This window comes from Stegodyphus dumicola, chromosome 10 (assembly GCF_044657685.1).
Source record: "Stegodyphus dumicola isolate Sdum_Otavi_A_Nest chromosome 10, ASM4465768v1".
NCBI classification, from domain to species: Eukaryota; Metazoa; Arthropoda; class Arachnida; order Araneae; family Eresidae; genus Stegodyphus; species Stegodyphus dumicola.
The window spans coordinates 76,451,403-76,474,079 of record NC_140777.1 but is presented as its reverse complement, the minus strand read 5'-3'; the positions used below and the strand labels follow the sequence as shown (position 1 = coordinate 76,474,079).

General features: G+C 33.4%; 1 long non-coding RNA gene across 1 annotated transcript in view; it reads right to left on the bottom strand.

Annotated features, from left to right (window-relative positions):
* Positions 1 to 22,677, bottom strand: part of LOC118195965 (uncharacterized) — a 139,592-nt gene that overhangs the window by 98,262 nt on the left and 18,653 nt on the right. The window contains exon 2 of the long non-coding RNA XR_004759345.2: positions 4,921 to 5,014. This is a non-coding gene — a long non-coding RNA (uncharacterized LOC118195965). The remainder of the gene's footprint in view (positions 1 to 4,920; positions 5,015 to 22,677) is intronic.

Here is a 22,677-nt window from a genome sequence, read left to right as displayed (position 1 = left end):
ATATTTCTTACTGAAAATGTAATCGTAATGCTACTAATGTTGTATCTATTTTATTTAATTGCTATTTAAAGTACTGTATATTTAATATTTAAAGAAATGTATATATTAGAAAATTTTAAGGTTGTAGAAATGTATAAGTGTATTTAAAAATTTTAATTTAATTCTGAAAAAAAAGACAGGTTTCTTGTAATAATTCTAGTATTTTAGTTGAATTATGATAATCTTGATTTTGAAATCATTTGTTTAATATTATCTTGAGTTATATAAATTCTTGATTTAAATCCTGATGCTTGAATAGGAATGTTATGACAATAATTCTTGATGAAATTTACTTGAAAATTTACTTGATATTCTTGAAACATATGGTACGTTTTACACGTTCTTGATATTTCTGTAATATTTCTTTACTACAAAACTTGAATTTGTATTGAAATGCATAATGATTCTTGAAAATAATTATTGAAATTGTTCATGTAACACTGATAGTCTTGATTGTTCTGAACAGTTCAGCCGGGCCCAGTGTGTAAGAAATGTTATGTGGGAATATATTTTAATCGCCAAAGAGGGCGTAAATCTTTCATGATGTATATATACTTCTTGTTCTTGGATCTGGCATCCACAAGTTGAAAGTGTGTTAGACTTGAATAAACTTGGCAGTTTAGAAACCTGATTTGTAGTGTTCATGTATCTTGATGTTATGTGTGATTCGAATTAGTGTTTTTTGAACTAAGATATCTTGCAATTCTTGACAGTTAATATAATATTTTATAATGTGTACATACTATAATGATTAATCATGTTGATAAATGAAGTAAAGGCGGGAATTTGAGCCAGAAAAGCCTCTAATCTAAGATAAAATGGAGATTAGGAAACGAAACTGTTAAAATCTAGGAATTTAGATAGGAATAATCTAGGAATTAATTTCTTGTTAATTTGCAACTCCAAAAGAATAAATCAAAAGTTTTTCCACATATTATATAAGTAATAAATACCATTCACATGCATGATTTTGCTGATAGTAAAATATAATACCAAAGGCACGAAACAAAATTATTTCAAGCAGATGTTCTTTGCAGTTAGAACTTCTCGTATCTCATAAAATGCGAACGAATTCAATTTCTTTTCGACACGAAAGTCGTAGACTCATGCCTTATGTTTCTCAGATAGATTTAAGAACGTCGAGCGAGACTAAAATAGACTTGATTTCCTGTCTAGACGCATGAAGGATAGATAACAAGGAATCTTATCGGGTATTTTTATAGCATATGTAAAAGTCATTTCTGCCTTTTTGTAGGTCAGTATAAATGCATTATGAAATAAAAGAAATGTTCTGAATGAGTTAAAGAAAATAATAATCTTTCATTATATATTAAGGAATCGGTTTCATCAATTTCGGAGGAAAACCGATTATTAGCCCAAAATGAGCAATTTGCCCAGAATGACAATTAATTTCCTTTTGGCATTTTGCATTGTCCACTATAAAACGGCGTTTCCCTTTTCAACTTGTTGCCATCAAATATGCATGTTTCTCGCAATATGAAAACACGTCGGTACCTAGAGGTATGAAATTCTGAATACCGTAGTCCTCAACTCGAATATGGGCATCTGGAAGCCCAAATTCGCAATCTGGAATTTGTTTTATTATCTATTTCATGCTTTGTAAAGCTTTAAGGAATTTTTTATTAACAAGCTCAATGATTTCAAAGCGAGCAATGGCAACACTGTATGAAAAAAAATATATTTATCTCCAGGACGCGAGACTGTGTATCAGAAATTCTAAAGATATGCTCTTTTTAAATATTTTATGATATTGCCGTTGAATGAAATTTTATGGTTTAAGAACATGGTATTTAATAAATAGAGGTACCACACAAAACCTTAATAAACGCCCTTTGAGCGTCATATAAAATTTGAAAACGTTCAGATATTTTTTTAATAATGTTATACGTTTTGATTTACTGTAAGTTTAGTATAATTTTTTTTATTCGTGTAATCATAGCACTCATGTAAGTATGTTCTCTATCGCAAGATTCGTGAAAACATTTAACAATTATATAACGCACTAATGCGGGCGTGTGGCATATTAATTATTAATAATATAGGCATACTTACTAGCAGAAATGTACCAAAAATATAATATAGGAAGATTATCAAACTCGATTTACTAGACCAAACGCTGAATAAAGGTTATTTGCAAATATCGACATGAATAATTTTATGTTTTATATGCAAATATATAAAGGCTATGCATGTAATATTATATTGTTTTGTACGTGGATAAATATTTGTATATTTCGGAATGCATATTTATATGTTAAGCGCAAATGTCCGCAAAATATTTTAAACAGGCCAAACAGTATACAATTGTGGAATATTTAAGCAAGTAGTCCTAAGTACTAGCTGGAGATAAGTCAAAATGCATGGACAGTAGAAACCGCATTGCATTCAAGAATATTTTACATATTCCTAGAAATTGCACATTTTAAAAATCCGGTGACGCTCAATAACTTGTGTGTACTCGTCATAACAGGTATATTTTTAGTATAACTAAGCATCACATAGATTTAAGATTACAGGTCTCGGTCGATTCTCATATTGTTTAAAATCTTACATTTACATATTTATGCGTTAGTTGCAAAACAAATTTATCGCAAAGTTTTCTGAATTTGGATCATTCTATATACTGATACGAAAGCGTGTGTGCATATGTACAACTGAGATTTTTAAAATCAATGTAATAATTTTCCTACTCTCTTTTATTTACAGAGAATCAAAAGTATGTAAACAATGCCAAAATTAATAAACCCTTGCATCAAGTATCTATGAAACTTAAAGCAACCAAAACCTAAAATAGAAATTTGATATTGCTACCGATATTGGAAAACAGTACTACAATTTAAACGCTAAATATAACTATGAGAATAAAACAAAATATCAATAATTATTAGTTTATTAAGTGGTAATGCAGTAATAAAATCAATATGCAACTTCTATAAAATAGTAACGTAATAATTTAAACAACATGCAATTTCTATTATTTTTTTATGAACACGAGTGATAGCATTAAACTATGCGAGATTTATAACCTAGTATAAAGCAAAAGACGCAAGACATTTCTGTAACTGACACATGTCTTGGAATTTCAGGATACTGGAGTAGATCACTTCTTTCCTACGGAAATGTTATGAAGTGTTATCGGAAATGTTATCATTGAAACCAACTCTCGAATACTGTTTGAAAACATCCAGGTATGTACTGTTTTACCCTTCCAAGAACTAACCGAAGTATAAAACAACAAATCTTTGTAGCTGTGTGTTGTCTTACATTCAATAGAGGAAGTTATAAGGTATTTCTCCGCCTTTATAGCATGCCTTCGTAGTATAGTGGTCAGCACGCTGGGAGCGGATACTAGAGGTCCGTGGATCGATTCCCGGCGAGGACGTTACTCATTTTTCATCACTCTTGCTTTAAAAAAAACGTGGTGGATAACGAATTTCCACTACCAGGATTTGGCTATTTGGTCTCTAAAACCTGAGTCGCCCTTTGAAAAAGGGGGAGCATATAAGGTATTTCTCCCGCCTTTTTAGCATGCCTTTGTAGTTTAGCGGTCAGCACGCTGCGTGCGTATTCTAAAGGTCCGTGGTTAAATTCCCGGCGAAGGAGTTGCCCATTTTTCAACTCTAATGCTTGTAATTAACCTAATGTAACCACATTGGCGTCCAAACTAAAAGGATAGTGAATGGCGATTCTCGCTGATGATGATTCTAAAAGGATGGAGGATTTGGCGATTGGTTCCACTAAACTCCAGCCATCCTTTAAAAGGAGAATTTGTCGCCTTTAAAAGTTGCCTTTTGAAAGGGATATATATAATATATCCCTTTTAAAAGGCGACTGAGGTTATAAGGATGCTTTACTTTTATTTTTTTTTAACTTTTAAAAGGGATATATATAATATATCCCTTTTAAATATGTATTTAAGATATTTCTCTCGTCTTCTTGGCATGTCTTCGTAGTGTAGTGGTCAGCACGCTGGGCGCGTATTCCAAAGGTCCGTGGTTTGATTGCCGGCGAAGGCGTTATTCATTTTTTACTTCTCCTGCTTTATAACTTAATGTCTCTACAAACCCTTGTCCACATAGTGCTCTGATGGTGGACGATTAAATGTCAAGTGAGGGTATTCGTAGCATGCATTGGCAAGCCAGATCTCCTGACCCTATGCAGCATGTTTATGACGCTCTTGGGAGGGCAATTTCATCTCGCCATTCTCCTCTGAATATCATTTCGGATTCAAAAACTGCGTTTCTGCACAGGAGTGGAATTTAATGTCACAGGTGACAGGTGACGGAGGACGGGGACGCCTGGCGTATAACATAGGTAAACAGGCATATGTCCCACATCCTCCACTATCTCGAAAAAACAACTCGCTGGAGCCCCGTGAGGCTTCACCGGGAGTTTACATGGCCATACAGGGGCTAGATGTCAAGTAGAATTTACATAGGACGTTGTTTATAAAACAAAGTAACTTAAAAGAATATAAAGTATAGCATCTAGTGTAGTCATATACTAAGAACGGATTTTTGTTATAATTGCATCAATTATGGATAGGGGATACGTGGAGTATTTATTTATGCTATTCAACTTGCGGTAATGGACCGCAAACCTCCATGTGTTCGAATCTGAGGGCGGGAGTCATCTTTTCTTTCTACATAAAACTACCGTAATTGCGTAGGGGGTGCTACTTGGCACTATTACTTTGTTGTCGAGCATTTTCTTAATATGCTGTTCCAGAATTTCCTCTTTCACGCAGTCATACCTGTACGGCTTAGACCGGACTGGAGGGGCACTTCCAGTGTCAATTCTATGCTGGACCACCTGACAGAAGACAGGCCTATCATCAGATAATTTTCAAAATTGTCTTACCAATCCTTCCATTTTCTTTCTCTCCTCTTCTTCGAGATGATTTAGATCCACCTCCGGCGTAGCCTTCCCCTTCTTCAACGGTGTCTATGTGCACCTGTAGAAAAGAATTCTGGAAATTTAGCTTTGGACTAGCTGAGCGTAAAAAATCGATCCCCAAAATAACCGAAGTTAGCAAGTTCTTGACTACAAAAAAAAAAAAAATAACTTTCTGAACCTTGTTCTTTATTTGAACGTTCAGCCCCACTTTTCCCATTCAGAAGGACAAATTTTGCACGACTAGAGTATTCAACTCAAGTTCCGAGAGATTTTTCTTCCCACGAGTGACCGGGACCTCTTCTCGGCCATCCTGATTTGTTTTCCGCTCCTTAGTTCAGCTGCTTTTTACTTTGGTTTTTACCAAAGTAAAAAGCAGCTAAAATCTAAACCATTTGGTGATTTCCAAATGGTTTAGACTGGTCCGTCTTATTGTTATCTGATTTTTTAGCTTTCCCCGTTCACCGATACGAGCTCTGCTGAACTTGAGGTTTCTTCTGAGGGGGAAATCTCGAATACTGGAGAAAGTTACCTGTACACATGTTTTAAGTAGTTTGCTTTTGAAATTTTACTGGTAATTGCAACAAATTCTCTAATGTTTGCGGGTTTCTGACTTCTTTCTGACTAGAAAGTCCTGAATTGACAAGAGTAGACACGGCAGAATCTTTTCAATAAGCTCATTATCCGGCTTCTTTCCATATAGTAAATTAAATATCTGGATCTTTCTAAAACTGTAGTCCGTTCACGCGTCGAAATTGGTTTGACACTTGCTAAACAATTCTCCCTCAAGCTGCGCTCGGTCTCTAACAACTGGATATGCTTTCAATAGCGCTGTTTTAAAGTTTTCCTATGTATATGTTTCCAATCCTGGATCCCCCATCAGGAATTTGCTAGCTCTTTCGGACAAACTGAGGGTCCAGCTGAGGGGCCTTTTAGGTTTGTTATAGCGATAGTAATTTTCTGCAGCTGGTCCGCTGGATATAACGTGAAATGCAATTCCAGCTGCTCCAGGAAAGTCATCACGGAACCTTTGCTGTTGAATGTTGCAGCTGGCTTCATAGCTTCTCTCATTGTTTCCACGATAAATCCGAATCCCTCCATCGGGTTTGGTGGAGGTTGAGGGATTTGAAAGATCAGAGGGGCCAACGTACATTTTTCGTTCTCTAATGGCATAGTTCAATATCGAGCTCCAATGTTTTTTATCTACAACTAAATGTGGAGGAACCTCGTGAACAGCTAAGTGAATAATCGCGTAAGTTCAGGAACACAGACGTGAACTCTAGAAGGGTTAATTACCCTTTATTGCTCATAATAAGAGTTAACAGATGGCCCCTTACTCAGGACGTCTTACTCAGGAAGTCTCCACTTGGGCTTGAACTCAAAATAATAAGAAATAAGACTTAACTAATGCTTAAATGATACAGCCGAAGTTATCAAAATTTTAAGTAGTTGGCCCCTAAATATCGAATAAGCTAGCGAAGCTATCAAGGGAAGCTATTGTTCTACTTCAATACGGCCGTAGCATAGTAACAGCTTAAAGAGACGTAGCCAAAAGGCAAACGCGCGCTAGTCAGAAACTCTGAGCCTTTCTCTCGAAGTCAGTGGAACTTCGACTTGAATACTTCTCTTACTCATTTGCATTAAACGCGATTCTAAGAACGCATTCCGGTTGGAAATTGTAAGTTGAAATTGGGATGGAGAGGAAAGTAGCTTTAATTAAAAATAACTGCTAAAAACTTTGGATAAACTTTACACATAGTGTGTGTTTATTTATTTATTGATATTAAAATTTAAAATAACTTATGCATTTGTTCTTCATATGAAGCTCAGATGTAACTGAAATTTTGATTTGTAAATAGTCATATCATTAAACTTAAATTTTAGAAACTTAGAAATTCTTTTTTTTTTTTTTTAATTTTTTTTTTTTTTTTTTTTTTTAGTTTTGACCTAGAAAATAATTCTTCTTATTCTTATTTATATTGTATGCACCACATAAACACATACACACACACACATATATATATATATATATAATATTCAAACAAGTAACAACAGTAATATTAAAACAAATAAAATTTCAAACAAAATGATATATATTATTACTTAAATTTCTACGTCTGTTTTTATTTATTTAATTTTTACTTTGTTCTACTTTTGAAACATTTTTATTATTTGATTATTTTAATTAACTAATAACATTTAACAATTATTTTTAATTTCAATTTTTGTAATATGGTTTTTAGAGAATTTACTGCCATATAATTCAGGAACGTGGTTCTACTGAAAAACTCTTCTACTGCTTCTTGGAAAAGGGCGAAGGAATTTCAATAATTACATATGTTTTTTTCTTTTATCTAGTTTAGACGAATTTATTATATTTAATGAATATTATTGAATTGCTTTTGTTTAATTTTGATCTGAGTACAAACTGTTGGAAATTTTTTCCCTTTCATAATTTAATTTTGATTTTATTATTCTCTCTTGATTTTATGTCTATATGTAAGTACATATTTTAATCTGAAAAGGCATAGTATATATACTGAGTCATGAACATTGCTTTCATAATGTTTCAGAGCACATATATATATATATATATATATATAATTGCTGGTTTCTTTGGTTCCCAGAAAATTTGCGTAATAACGCATTTCCCTTGGATAAAATACTTTCTCAATAGCGTGTTATTAGGGACTAATACATTGGCTGTTATTATTAATAGCACTGAACTGAATATACATTATTGCTATTATCTGATGAGGGAAAACAAAAACGGGATACTGACTGAATACGGGTCAACCAGTAATCCTGATTGATTGACATAGAAAGCTGAGATTTTCTGCATTATTACATAAGGTACCTATCTAGTATCCAGTTTTTTTGTTCTAATGGCGATAATATATTTTATTACTGTTTACTTCCTTTGTTAATATTTATTCTTTCCATATTTTCAGGCAGCGTACTGTCAATGAATGTATTTGCACTTCTAAATTTTAAATTTCATTTTCTTTTGTTTTAGGATTGCAAGATCTCAGATTTTTCACATTTTTTTTAAATTTCATTGTTATGGCAAGATATTATTCTAAAATATTTTTGTTTCTAATTTGCCATACATAAATATTGTTGCCTGCGCACGGATTCGTAATATATTGAATGCACAAGTCCAATAATAGGTTAATAAAATTTATTATTATCAAAAAAAATTCAAGTTGTTATACAAAAAAAAAAAAAAAAAAAAAAAAAAAAAACGAGACTGTGTTGCTTGAAAACAGAGTGGAGTTGGCAACAGCTGTTTTAGTGTCGTCAGGTTGCTATACACCTTCTCTATTAATGCGGCCAATTTCGACTTAACCGACCAGGCCAGGGAGTACTGCGTCATTGAAGTAACCCGTACAGCTGCATTCTGCCAGAAAAATGTCTAATGCGAAAATCCAACAGCGAATCAACATCAAGTTTCTTACGAAACTTAACAGATCATCCACGGAGGGAAAACATTCAAATGTTAGCCGAGGGTTATGGCGATGAAACTTTGTCTCATGCACGTGCGTTTGAATAGTATAAGAGGTTTTCAGGGGAAGGGGGCACCCAGCACGCTCGTCATGATTTAATGTGTTTCCAGTGATCAAAATATTAATCAATATTACTACATTGAAGTACTAAATTATTACTACATTGAAGTATTTTCCTCAGAAATATTCATACAAGTGTTCAAACTACAATACAATATAATCAGTTGTTATACTTCAAACTGCTAAAAACGCTTAAATATAAGGCAATGCAAAGCGTTATACAGAGAGGAAGCTAATACAGATATATCAGTTGTCGCGGATCTAGATAAATCGCCATAACAATAACTAAGCACCTGAACAACCGCTCTTTCTCCAGCTTTTTATAGATAGGTCACGACATATTTCCAGCAATTTCTGCTTCTCGAAATTACTGGAGAGCAATAAGAAGATGGAATTACTGTTAAAGCTAACACAGTAGTCAATTACATTTATTTAATTTCAATACAAATTACCGAGTTATCCGTTTATTCAAAGTTAAATGCACATGACTCTGTAGTCTTACTTTTCCGGCATAGCTTTCGCTTAAAATTCGTCTCTACTAAAATTAGCTATCTAAATACACAATTTGTAACAACATATTTTAGGCAACAAATTATGCTAAAGTATTATTCTTTCTTGATGCTCTAAGTATATATACAATTTTATCTCTTTTTTTTTATATTTAAAAAAGAGATAAAATTAGAACTGATATAACTTAAAAAAATTTAGCTTTACGCTCTCATCCAATATCATATTAAAAGTAGCTTCTATCTTAGAAATGTCGCTTTTGATTTATTTCCAACTCGAAGACATATTTCGTAGTTTTATTTCTCCTTTCTTTTAAGAGCTGCATAATTTCATCAAATTATTAACATTGAATAAAAATGTTTCTATAGTTTAAAGAAATTAAACCTAGCGCATTTATTTTAAGTTACGTACACAAAATGCAAAGTATGTTTAAGGGGGCTCATACACCTTAAACCCCTTGACACCCCTCGAATATGTGACTGTTGCAAGAATTGAGATATTTTATTTAATTTAAAATGAATTACTTCCAACTTTTTACAGCTGACTACATAAAATAGCTGTTTCGGAAACTAGTAACCAGAAATTTTGTGTTGCCACAGATATTTTTGTAATTTAATCCGCTTTGTGACAAAAGTTTTCGTAACGTTCCCACCTTGCGCGCACGATATTTTAAAAATGGCCAATGGTACATACTTGAAATTTGATTGAATTCTTTATATGAGCCCTATTTCTTAACTAAACCTAAAATCTGATGAATATTTTAATATTAAAAAATTTTATGGACTAAAATATTACAGATTTTTTTAATAAATTACATTTTATAAACTCGACTCCAATTAAAATAAAACTTTAACATGAAATTCTTAGAATTTTTGGTTTACAGTAGTTTCCAAATGTTATAAAAGCTATATATTAAATATGGAATTAAATTATGCAACATAATGTTTTAAACTATGCGGGCAAGGTGGAAACATGACGAAAATTTTTGTCAAAAAGCGGATTAAATTATAAAAATATTTGTGGCAATAGAAACTTTCTGATCACTATTTTGGAAAGCAGCTATATTATGTAGTCAGCTGTAAAAGGTTGGAAGTAATTGCTTTTAAAATAAATAAGTTATCCCAATTCTTGCAACAGTCACATATTCGAAGATCTTATGGGTTTTAATGTGTACGAGTCCCCTTAACATATTTCGTCAAATGTTTGCGTTATAAGAAATTTCGGAGCATAGATACAAAGTGCCTTAAACTGTATTTTTGTTCCTAATACAATCGCTTGTTTATTGTAGAAATACTCATAGAAATCGTTCTAATACTAGTTCTAATATTATATTGATGTTTTATTGCACAAATGGCATTTGAAGCGAATCTTTAGAGAAAGCATGTTTTTAGAAAACTTTGCAAAACTATACTTGTGTAATGTATTAAAAATTATTATAGTAATATTTTGCAAAAACACTTGCACTGTACGCAAGATTATTTACTGCCAAATCACAATGCGTCACGTAAATTCAAATATGTTCTTAGACAAATTTCATGTATGAGAAGTATAAATGAAATAATTATTATAATTTTTTACTTAAATTCTGCTTTTCTCATACAAAGAATACCTGTTATATTCCTATCAGCTTTGAATTTGCAGATATTTTTTTATATATGTTTGTATTCTACATGACAAGAAAAGACGTATCCAGACTACTTTTGCGAGCTTTTTGTAATAGATGCGCAGTTGCAGTCTGTCGAATCACAGTGACATTTCTTTAGTTGCCTTTATTTCTCTTTTTATTATTGTGTTAAAGAATCCCGAGTTTAAGAGATTAACGTCGAGACAGAAAGCTAAAGATCATTCAGCAGAATATGTTGGCACTTCGACGGAAGTTTCTGACACTAAAACGAACACGTTTTGTCTTTTTTAATCCTAGGAGGATTTAGAATGTTTTCGAAAAACTGAAATCTTACAGATGAAATAACTCTCGCATCACTTTTTTCCCCTCCCAGATACAAAGTAAACTTACGTCATTATTCGTTAACACACTTTCATTTTTTTGAGCCATCGTAAGTAGTTGGCTTTTAGGTACGTGCGTAAAATTAATGTTTCCACTTTAATACTTCGACAGCAATAAATTTGATAAATATAAATTAATCAAAAAGAAACGATTTAGCAACCCTTTCCTAAGAACTTCATATTACTACAAAATATTGTGTGCTACTAGAAAAGAATAGTAGACACTCAAGAAGTTTTAACTTTCAAATATCAATATTAATAACAAAATAAGGTACATAAACTTTTTGTCTCATTTGTTATATGCACTATGCTAAAAAGGTGTAGCTTCAAGTAACTGATAAAACACACACACATAACTATATTTATGTGTGTAAGATACAAAATATGTAAATCAAAATTATAACTTAAACTACCAATTAATTCCCCTGTCTGCTCCAAAAATAGTATTACGTTTTCCCAGACTGCGCCATTTTTAGATCAGTCTTACTCGAATGACTTGCGCAAAGCTAATTACGTAGTTTATTCGGAACATGAACTCAAAATTTCGAGAACTGGAACTTTCTCTTCGTGAACAACTTAAACGAGACCTCCTCTTGGCAAGCTTCTATGCTGGATAAAACTGGACACATTTGCTTGAGCTCTCTCCTCCTAAAGACGCTACTTCGTTCTCTTAATCTCTGCCAGGAAATGTTCATTGTTTCAAAAATATAATCTGTATTGTGGGTTTCATAGGGCACTCACATTGATGATATGAAATGAAGAAGAATATGTATTCTTTCTAACTACGCAGTAAAGCCTCTGCAAGTTCGTATAACACATAGAACCATCGCCAATCCGGTTTCAGCTTTCACCAAGTAATCCTACTGCTTATATATATGTATATAATATATATAAGCAGTAGGATCATATTTTAGTATATATAATTATATATTTTAGTATATATTTTATATATAATATTTATTTTAGTATATATTTTATATATTATATATATATATAAATATATATATTTATATATTATAGTATATATATATATATATATATATATATTAGTATAAATTATTACATACGTTTCTAGGCATTGTATATAACACCTAGGAATTCTATAGAATAACCAATGCTCATCAGGCAAAGTATGAGAAAAAGTTTATGATATGGCTATTATTTAAAAGACATTCATTCCTCAAAAATAAAAATGCTATTTTGAAAAAGTAATGAAGAGCGCTATTAAAAATGTTATTCGAAAATATGTAAAACAAAATAGCGATATAATCTTGATACAACAAATTACGCTTGTATATTCTACCTGGATGACATTGGGAATCCATAAGATCTACCTGACAATGGAAATTAAAGTGAGAAACAATCATAAGTTTCACATAAATTCCCCTTTTTAGTACCTTCTTGTTTTTCCGGCAGGGCTCACAAAGGTGGCTGTACAATTCAACATCATTACGTGTAATGTTTTTGTATTAAGTTCTTTTAACATTCACGTCATCTGTGTGCAATACTCAAATGAGATTTAATGAAATACGGAAAATAACTCGGTGTCTGTTACGTAATACTGTATAGCGTGCTGAACATTACACCACGCAGACATGCTAAGAAGGCGAAAAAAATACCTTTTAACTTATGGCTGAATAAGCTACGTCTCTCGCTTGGCCATATTTATCCATTATTTAAAAATTTTACTTCCTTAGTTTAAAATTGTGCAGATGCACATTTCCTCCATTGTGCTGTGTCATGTAATGAGATATATTATGCAATAAGATATATTGGTAAGAATGAAAAATTAAAAAGAGATGTCCGGATTATCAAATGATTTGTGATTCTTCAAAAGTTACATCTAGTAAGACGGCACTAGTATGTACATCGTTTCCAGTTATTTAATAAAGCAGCAAAATTCAGCTATCCGCTATCAACGTCTCCGCCACTCCAGTCGAGTTTATTACTCAATGGGTTTAATAAATTATCTCATCATACCGATATATTATTACAAATACACATATATTCATGCAATGAAAATTTGGGAATGATGCAGAGACATGTTGAAGCACACATAGGAAATTCAGAATGAAGAAGAAAACTGGGTATCCTACAGATGCAATAAGAAGCCTTCGTAGCAGATGTAAATCATATTTTCTTCTTACAGTTTAAATCTTTTGTGGCCACAGATTACTGGGCACATTAATCATGCCTGTCTCAGAACAGTTACATATTACATTCTGCTGCTATAGGAAGAAAAACATCAAACAGAGTCTTACGGAGAACACAGGTAGAAGCAATGTCCGCAGTTAATACAGTATGGCAGCTTATTAAGAGAACGTTTCGGTTTAAGTTCGCTATCAGCGTTATTAAGCCATATGTATGGATTAATCTAGAAATGACGCATACCCGAAAAATTATTATCATTTTTTTAAATCGAGAGGAGAAATACCCACATTTAAAAGAGGAATCAAGGCCTGTTGCTAATTTGAATTGTGATTTATAGCTACATATTTTTAATTTTTATATTACATATATATATATATGTGTGTTTTAAACATTGATACACCCACACATTCTTAAGAAGCTTTTACATACAAATAACATTACTGAAACACTATTCGTTATAGTAAAAACCTTGACAGTATATCTGAAATCAACATATGCGAATATATAAAAAATAAGCTTAATTTTCTAAAATAAGTCTTTTACTGACCAATCAAATTATTTAGTGTTGTAAAAACAAAAAATGATACACATAACACACATATATCTCATGCAGGGCTGTCGTAAACATATTTTCATAGTTAAGCAGCATGTATGTTCCGTCTCTGGAATAGTGGGCTGTAATTTGACTTGCGATTACCTCAGTGTAGATCTCAAGAAACGTCAGAGTCATAAAGTTGATGGAATCTATTTAGTGGCCTTCAAGCATTAAGTTGGCTGAGGAACGGCGAAGAACATGGCAAACCTCTAGCTTCAGAAGGTGCATTTCAAAGACCCTCTACACTATTGGAACTCCAGTACTTACCAGCAAATGTAAAGATCCAACGGACGCTTAAAAACCTTAACAAAATTACGTCTGCCCCTCTCTTCAGTTCAAAGACAGAAATACAATTTGCATAACATCAAACGCCGCAATCAAATTAATTCTACTTATTCTTCTCGTATACAAATTCTTTTTTACCACTAAAACATAGAATTTATACGGGGGGTCGTAAATAAATAGTGGCAACTTAACCGTGAAACTTGCACAAGGTCGGGCATGCGCAAATAGGATATGGGAGCGGTGAGGTGGCGCTGTTGTCGATGTGTAGAGTGCAAAAAACAGTCGATCTGCTTAGAAGGTTGTTTTTGTGTGGCGTTAAAGTGAGGAGTTTCGTTTTCATAGCTCTAAAGCATGTTTGCAAAAGATGATCAGCGGTCGTGGCTTAAAATCGAGGTTGCCCGTGGCAAAAATACAACAGAATGCTATCGAGGATTAGTGGAAGCCTGTGGCACGCGGATTTGCAAGGCACAGATCGGCCCTCCATTCGTCAAGAGCAGATTGATATCCTGCGATCTCCTTACTATAGACCGCCGAAATGAAGAAATGTCTCAACATGAGGAAAATTGCTTCCCGCTGGGTTCCAGATCGACTAACCGAAGTACAGAAATGGCACCGGTATGCACTCTGGCTGGCACCCACTTGGAAAGATACCGCAATGAAGGGGACGCATTTCTGCAGCGTATTGTCGCCATTGATGAGACATGAGCCTATGAGCCTGAATTAAAGCGTCAATGAAACTTCACCAAGTTTCGCCACGTCCACAGAAATTTTGACAGGAACCCAATCGGGTGAAGGTTATGCTGATTATGGCATATCACTGGGACAGAGTGATTACATATGCTGTACCTGAAGGATAAACTCTCGACGCAGATTACTATTTTCGATTATTAATAAGGGACGATTTCTACAGTACCATCTGCGTCTCGCTATGCGGCGCAAACGTTTATTGCACAACAATCTCCCTATCGTATTGCATGACAACGCTCGTTGCCATGTCGCAAACAATGTCACTCTCCTTTTGCGATGGTGGCAGTGGGAAATCCTGGAACACCCTCCCTTCTCACCCGACATGATTCCTTGTGACTTCGATCTGTTTCCGAAGTTGAAGGAACCGCTCCGAGGTCCCCGAGTTTAAGATGTTTCATCTGTACTCAACGCAGTAGGGCGCTAGGTCGCTCACATGAACAATCAACACCTTGCCACTGGTCTACAACGGCTTCCCGACATTTGGCAAAAGGTTATAAGCTTTGTCGGTGATTACATAGAAGAAATGTAATGCAATTGAACTTGTAAGTTCATTAAAAAGTGATTTATACCTATGTTGCCATTATTTAATTTACAGCCCTCGTATCTCAAAAACATTTTGAATCTAGGACTTGTAATATTTTTTTGAAAGAGAGAGACAAATTCGTTATGGCGATAAATCTTTCAGAAATATTTCTTTTGTTATCAAGAAAAAGAGAATCAGCAATAGCAATGAAGAGAAGCAATGTTTTCTGAATTCATAAATTGTACTTTAGTAAACTGTCTTTAACTGTATTAAACTGTCTTAAAATATATATTGTTAAGATCATGTAGTGTTTCATCTTATTACATATTTTGGCCCTGATTATGAAATAATATTTGTCTGATTCTTAGGGTTTTTTCCCTTGTTTCCTTTTTTTCTTTTAATAATCGAAAGTATTTGCTGCATTTTTCGAATATGCGACTAATATAAATTGAATTTATTATATTTGGAAATACAGCATTACATATGCTATTCCTTAAATTTATCCTGTTCCACTTCTAAGTTTAATAAATAGCGGAAAATGTAGCATAATTAATCACACGGCAATAATTTATTGTGTAAACTAATGCAGATGTCAAATTTAGACTAATTTATCTGTTTGAGTAATAATAAACTATATTCCTAATTTCATATTGATTTCCATTCAAGGCTAGAAAATTGTCTAATTCTGTATTTATTTCTATGCTCTTCAGTTATATAAAATATCTACAGGTTATATTATTGTAGGATGGCACTGTCCACAACAATCAGATGGTTCTACTGTAAGGTTTTATTTTATTCTAAACAGTTATTTTTAGTTTGAATTTCCTATTTCTGCTGATTTCAGTTTCCTGCAGAAATGTAAACTTTGTAGGATATAGATGTAAATTTTAAACGTTTTTTAAACGTTTTTTAAGTTACGTTTCAAGAGTTCAAAAGAGTAGTAGAGTACTTAGTTCTTATGTTTATGCTGCGAGTTTAAATTTAGCTCTCTATTCTGGTGTTCGACACCTTTCAGTTTATACTAATATTTCTCAGCTCGGCTTTGCTGTGTGCAGTGATTTAGCGTTAGTTAAGCTAAGGATTCAGTCATTAGATTATCTTACTTTACTACTGAATTGTTATATTCTTAATTTCTGTTACGTAGCTACAAGTGGTGGAGATTTGTCAGCAGGAAGTGCGTGTATCTGTTTTAATTTAAATTTAAATAAAAAAGAATATTTAAACCTTTCATCTGCAGTATTTATTCTTAAAGATTTAGCGAGAATTCGCTACATAATCGTTGACATAGGGTTTAAGAGTGTATGCTCCCAAAGAATACAAGCTATACGACAAGCTGAGTGAAAGAACTTATTTTATTTTTTTGTTGATGAAAGAAGACAGACGATTCCGCTATTAAGATGAAAGACGGTGTTCTATACATAATATACTAGCTTCTCTTCATGCTTCTCGAAAGTAATCTTATCTTTTTCCATCTACGAATGTAATAATTTCATAGTTTGTAGTAACTATTCATATTTTCATTAAATATTCAAGTTATTCATAAATCGGACTAGTTATTGAAAGCCCTTAGACATCTATCTCTGAAGTAAATTTCAGAGACGTTATAACCCTAGATAAAGTACCCATCCCATATTATATTCGGATGTGATCTTCATATTAAGATTTCCAAGCTACTAGTGGCTTAACGTCATGAATTATTTAACATCTATGAACGTGCGTGGCATTAGATTGCTGAGGTAATTAAATATACACTATATTTAGATTAGTAACATGCTCTTACTACACTAATCTCTGTAAAAAAGACCCTATAAATCCTCATTAGAAATGTGTGCTAGTCACAGCTATTGAAACTGATATACATCAAAAGCTGAATAATTGCTTAATTGTCCATATTCCTAGATGTAGCGATCTCAGCTTTGAAATTTCAGCAATTTTCAGAGATCGCATGTATAAATAAATGATCTACCGAGAAAAGTACCTTGAGGGAATTACAAACAAACTCGATCATAGAAGCCAAAATAGTTGACAGACAGGATCATCGGTGCGTATGGCGAAATTCAATATCACTTACATTATTATTAATAAGGGAATCGAAATCTAAATGCAATATACCTGAGCTAACATCTGTCATGCTGTCACTTATCTCTTAAATTTCCAAATCCACAAGTAGGGATAAACAGATTTTATACATGAAGATTACAGTACATTTCCAGGAGTGTGAAATTTCAGAAAAGAAAATAAAGTGAAATCTAGACTTGTTGAAATTTGAAATAGACAGTTCTAACCCTGTTTCAGGGTTTTCGTTGTTAACGAAGTTTCGTTTCAGAAACGATTTTACCCGACAGTTGGAGTAAAACAAGACAGCAAATTTCGTCGTTGATAAAACTAAAAATCCAGCTGAAAAGGTTTAGTTCGATGATTTCTAAATACTTCTTTCAGAGCATTTTCATTCCTTACTGAACTATCATGACTGTCTAAATCCCATCAACTCATTTTACTCACCTCTCACTAGCTCTTGGATGGTTTAGAAAACACAAAAATGGCAGAATTAATTTCACTTTCTTTTCTGACTGGGCGTTTTATGTTACTTCCTTTACTGAAATTTTTGTTGAATTCTAAGAAATAAACAGATTCAGTATGGACTTTTTTCACATCTTTATATTCATTGCCTCTTGTTTGCCCTATGGATTTCCGTTTTCTTTTTTTAACTACGGAATTCATTTAATTTAAATCATATTTTTCTAACTTTCACATACATGTGCCTTTCAGGCATTACTTTAAATGAAGTAAAATTAACTGTCTGAGACTCCAAAAAGTAAGTTATTCCCAAACCCCGATAATAGTGATATTTGTTAATGTTTCGATTTCTTAATTTCAGGAATTATTAAATATCGGTGACTTAAATATTAATAGGATGTCTATTAAGGAAAGTCTACTAAACTTGAACTCCAAACTCGTTTGAAAAAATATGCATGATTCTGTATATTAAGTTTTTAACCCTTAACTGATGAAAAATTAATACACATGAAGGTTTTAACCGCTAACAGCAAATCTTCTGCCAATAATGGAGAACATTTTAAAAATTCAGAGGGTTACACAACTACGCTATGTGTTCAACTATAGCTACATTTATATAATTTTAACTGCTAGTCTACTCAGATTTTGCACGTAATTTTATTTAATGTTGTGTACTCACTCCCAAGTGATCTGAGTCTTCTCCAATTTCTTGCGCATTGCTACAAATTCATACATATTACAAAGTTCTAATTAGTGCAAATAATTCCGTTGCTCAATCGAAACAGATTCCTTAATGTTTCACCAAATTTGTAATGTAAAATACAAAGTAAAGCCATCGAATTTTTATTATATGATTAGAGATATTATATGATTAGAGATGAAAGAATGGACTCGCCCTGGATATTTGAAATAAAAGTACAAATTTGAACTTTATTCGATTTAGAATATGTAATTTTCCTTAAAAAAAAACTTATGCACTTTGCGCAATGTTTTTGTGGGATAATTTGGAAGTCTTCTTAAGTTCCATACGCTTTGCACAAATGGCAATTTATTAGGCATATTCATTAGGTATATTTAACTTTCAATGATAGACATTAGTTGAGACGCATACGTGCGTGAACAGGTTTCTACCTTTCTAATATTCATTCAATTAACACCTTACTATGGGATAGTAACGGCTTCTTCCAAAGTTCCAAAGAATCTTCTAGCTAACTATTTGTTCTATCAAACCTAAAATGTCATCAATTTCAGAAAATTCGTAAATGTCATGTTCCTCGAAAAGTGGGTAAGCACATCGCTGGCAACGAATGAGCTGCCTTCCATGAGTTCCTGCTAATAGTCATTAACAAATGTCTTATAAGATATTATTAAACAGTTTTGTTTTATAAAATCAAATAAAAATGAAGTCTTGAAAGATGATGTTAAGAAGGCAATGAGGGAATCTCCCTATCTTTCATGCATCAAGCACCTCAAGTGATATGCTACCGTAATATTTTATCCCGTGACAATGATGGGGCTCATTTTGATACAGCATATGTTGAAACATAGACAATGCTCAAGTGTCAATCATCGAAGGTGTTATATATATATATATATATATATATGGTCATTAAGTATATATCTGCATCAGAATGTCGAGTGGAAGGCAGCATAACTTTTGAACCACCACATGCACTCTAAAATGAGTTTCAGAACTTTGCAAAACTATGATAGAATTTTTCAAAACTTAAACCTCTTCTGTGCCTTTTGTTTTTTATCGTTTTGAACATTTTTATACATCTTATTCGATAAAGTATTGTAAACGTGTAAACAAACACTGAACTAAAGCAAAATATATTGATATATTAACTCATAAATTGCAATATAATAAAATACAATTCCTTTCTCAATAAATGCATGAAATTAAAACTCTGTATAAACCAATTTCTATTCGTTTGTTATTTCCCTTTGCGTATGGAGATTCAACCATCTGCTGATTCTCGGAATAAAGTTTTAAATTTCTGGAAAATTGTCAAATGACGCTGCAGTACCAAATACTGTTAAGTGTGCACAGTTTTATTTGTTTACCATGTTACTTTTGTACAGCGGTTTAGCAACCAATATTTATTACTAACAAAATTGCTTTTCCTTTAGCTGTTCATCTGTCTTGATAAGTAGATCCATGAATATAATGCTCCAAATATTCGTAAATAAATACTTGGATTCCCTGTGATTGTATTTTTGTATTTTAAGTGCAGCAACATTGGAATCGTAAAAAGAGCTCATTTGAACGTGATATATAGGAACTTGGCGAGATGTTGCGACTTCTTGCCAACTTTGCCGCATTCTTGATTATGCGCAAAAACACATGTTTGAAGCCCTACAGCAGTTTCTTTAGAAATTTCCAGTGGTCTGTACCGATACAGTGCAACCAATGGCTCAGATCATTAAGTTTATAGCCGTCCATATACGATATCTTTTCATCTGCCTATTCAGGCTACTGAGCATCGGGAAGCGTGGGTAGAGAATACTAAGAGGAGCATAGCAGAAATCAGAAAAATAATTCCATCTGTTTCTTATTTTGCCACACTTACTGAAGCAGAATTCGCACATGTAGCTGCAAATAGTATTTACATGCACCAAGCCCTGTATGATTTTATATCTGTAATATAATATATTTGTTTTAATATGAAGTTACTATAGTCCTCTTTTTCGTATACATGTTAAATATTGATACTGCACATTTCTGTAATAAGCATGTTATTTTTAGTACTGCATATAGCTTTTTCCCCCTGATACCTCAGTCTTACAGTGTATAGTTTACTTGTAATCTGCAACAACCATTACTCAGTGTTATTACTCATAATTGTATATCCACATCTATGTATACATGTGTCGTTGCAGTATATAGATCGTTTCTTTTTTGATACCCGACCTTAGAGTGTATATTTTATTTGCAAATTGTAGCAGCTACTACTGATTGTTATTACTCATGATCGTACATCCACATCTATGGGTATTTACATTAAGTATTTCATTCCCGTGACTTTCTTCAACCTTCCGTTGATTATATATCTACATAACGTCTCTGTTTACCGGCAAAATGTTTATACTGCTCTGGACTTTTCCGATAATTAAGCTTCGATAATTAAGATATTTGCTTACACAGTCTTCAGGAAACCTTTACTAACGGTACACAAAAGTTTCCTGTTCATACTGCAGGGTATGAATACATATCGCAGAGCTTGAGAATGAAATGACTCACAATCACTCAGATTCGAGCAGTAGAACGTGTAGTAGGTAGTCGTTTTACCTCCACTGTTCCTGATTGTGCGTAAGCTCTGTGGGGATGCCCTAAAATGTGCTTCTTTAGGACTCTTGATTCAAAAGATGATGCTGACCTAAGCGATTATCCCGACTCAGAGATTTCAACAAAATCTCAGTCAGTATTTTCGAGACGAAATGAATTCCTAAAACATCCTGCCAAAGCCAAGAAAGGAAGGAGCAAAAATACTTCTGTAAAGCTCCCATGTCGGAGGATTAGAGACCAATGTTTAGGGATCCTAGATGTCTACCTTGAGAAAAAATAAATAACGAACTGATGAAAATCATCGACTGCCACAGAATTGATTTTGTTCTTCACGAACTGTCGGGCAAGAACAAGAAACGTAACAATGACACCACATTTCCCAAGAAACCCAAAATAGATGATGGAGAAAATCTTCAGGAAAGTTAGATGATGGAGAAAATCTTCAGGAAAGTACCCCGGACAATGGGTAATTCCCCCAAAAAATCTTGCAAACCCTCCAGTTATTCCAGAACCGATGCATGTTTCGCATGAAAATAGTAAATTCAGAAGTCTTGAAAACACCATTCATTTTAATGAGGAAGAAGGAGTCATCCTGAAGGAAACGTTGCCGTCCATTGCGTCCCCGCAACAATCCACAGATTAGTTAGGAATAGATGGACAATTTTGACAATTCTGCTCTGAGGAATACTAAGCTAATATGAAAACTAACTCAATATACCTTTATGTAAAGAACTCTGATAGTTTTAGAAACATGACAAAGCTGCCAAGTGAAAGGAATATTCCTTACCACACATACCAACTCTCAAGTAAGAGCAACGTAAAAGCAGTAATGAAAAATACGCTAGAAACTGTATCTGCAGAAGCTACCTGCAAGGACCTGGCGATAAGGAAGTTCCCGATTTTAAAGGTGAAGCAATTCACAAGATCCAGACGAGGAATCATTGAAAAACTACCGATTTTTTTCCTCGACTTCAAGAGAAATAAAGTAGGTAATACTATCTTCAACCTGAATATGATCAGGATGAACATTCGTATTGAGAAATCCTCACCCAAGAAACAGCCCACGCAGTGCTACCACTGTTTGGATACTGCAGCATATCTTCCAATGTCAAGAACGCTGTTGCAAATGCGAGAAAGACCACAGGACCAGATCATGTTCAAAGACCCTGAAGGAAAACCCACCTGCATTTTCTGCAGCTAAGAACATGTAAGTAGTTACCGAGGATGCAAGGCGTACTAAGAGAAAGTTTCCTAAAACGAAAAGCAGAAAACGACTTCCACTCCAGTTACAAACAGTAAAGGATTCGCTGGTCTGACAAAAAAAGAAGAGAAACCCATCGCGGACTGGAAAAAGACTTTCTACAGTGAGAAGGTTAAGGGATCGGATAAGAAAACTCTGCCTAAAATTTCGGAAAACATCAACCTCATTTGATGAAACTGAATCAATTGGATATTGGATGAAAGAGTCCACTATCTCCTGGATAACATCATCAAGTTCATTTTTCAAATTCAAGCCTCAAAATCCTCCATGGAAAAGTTA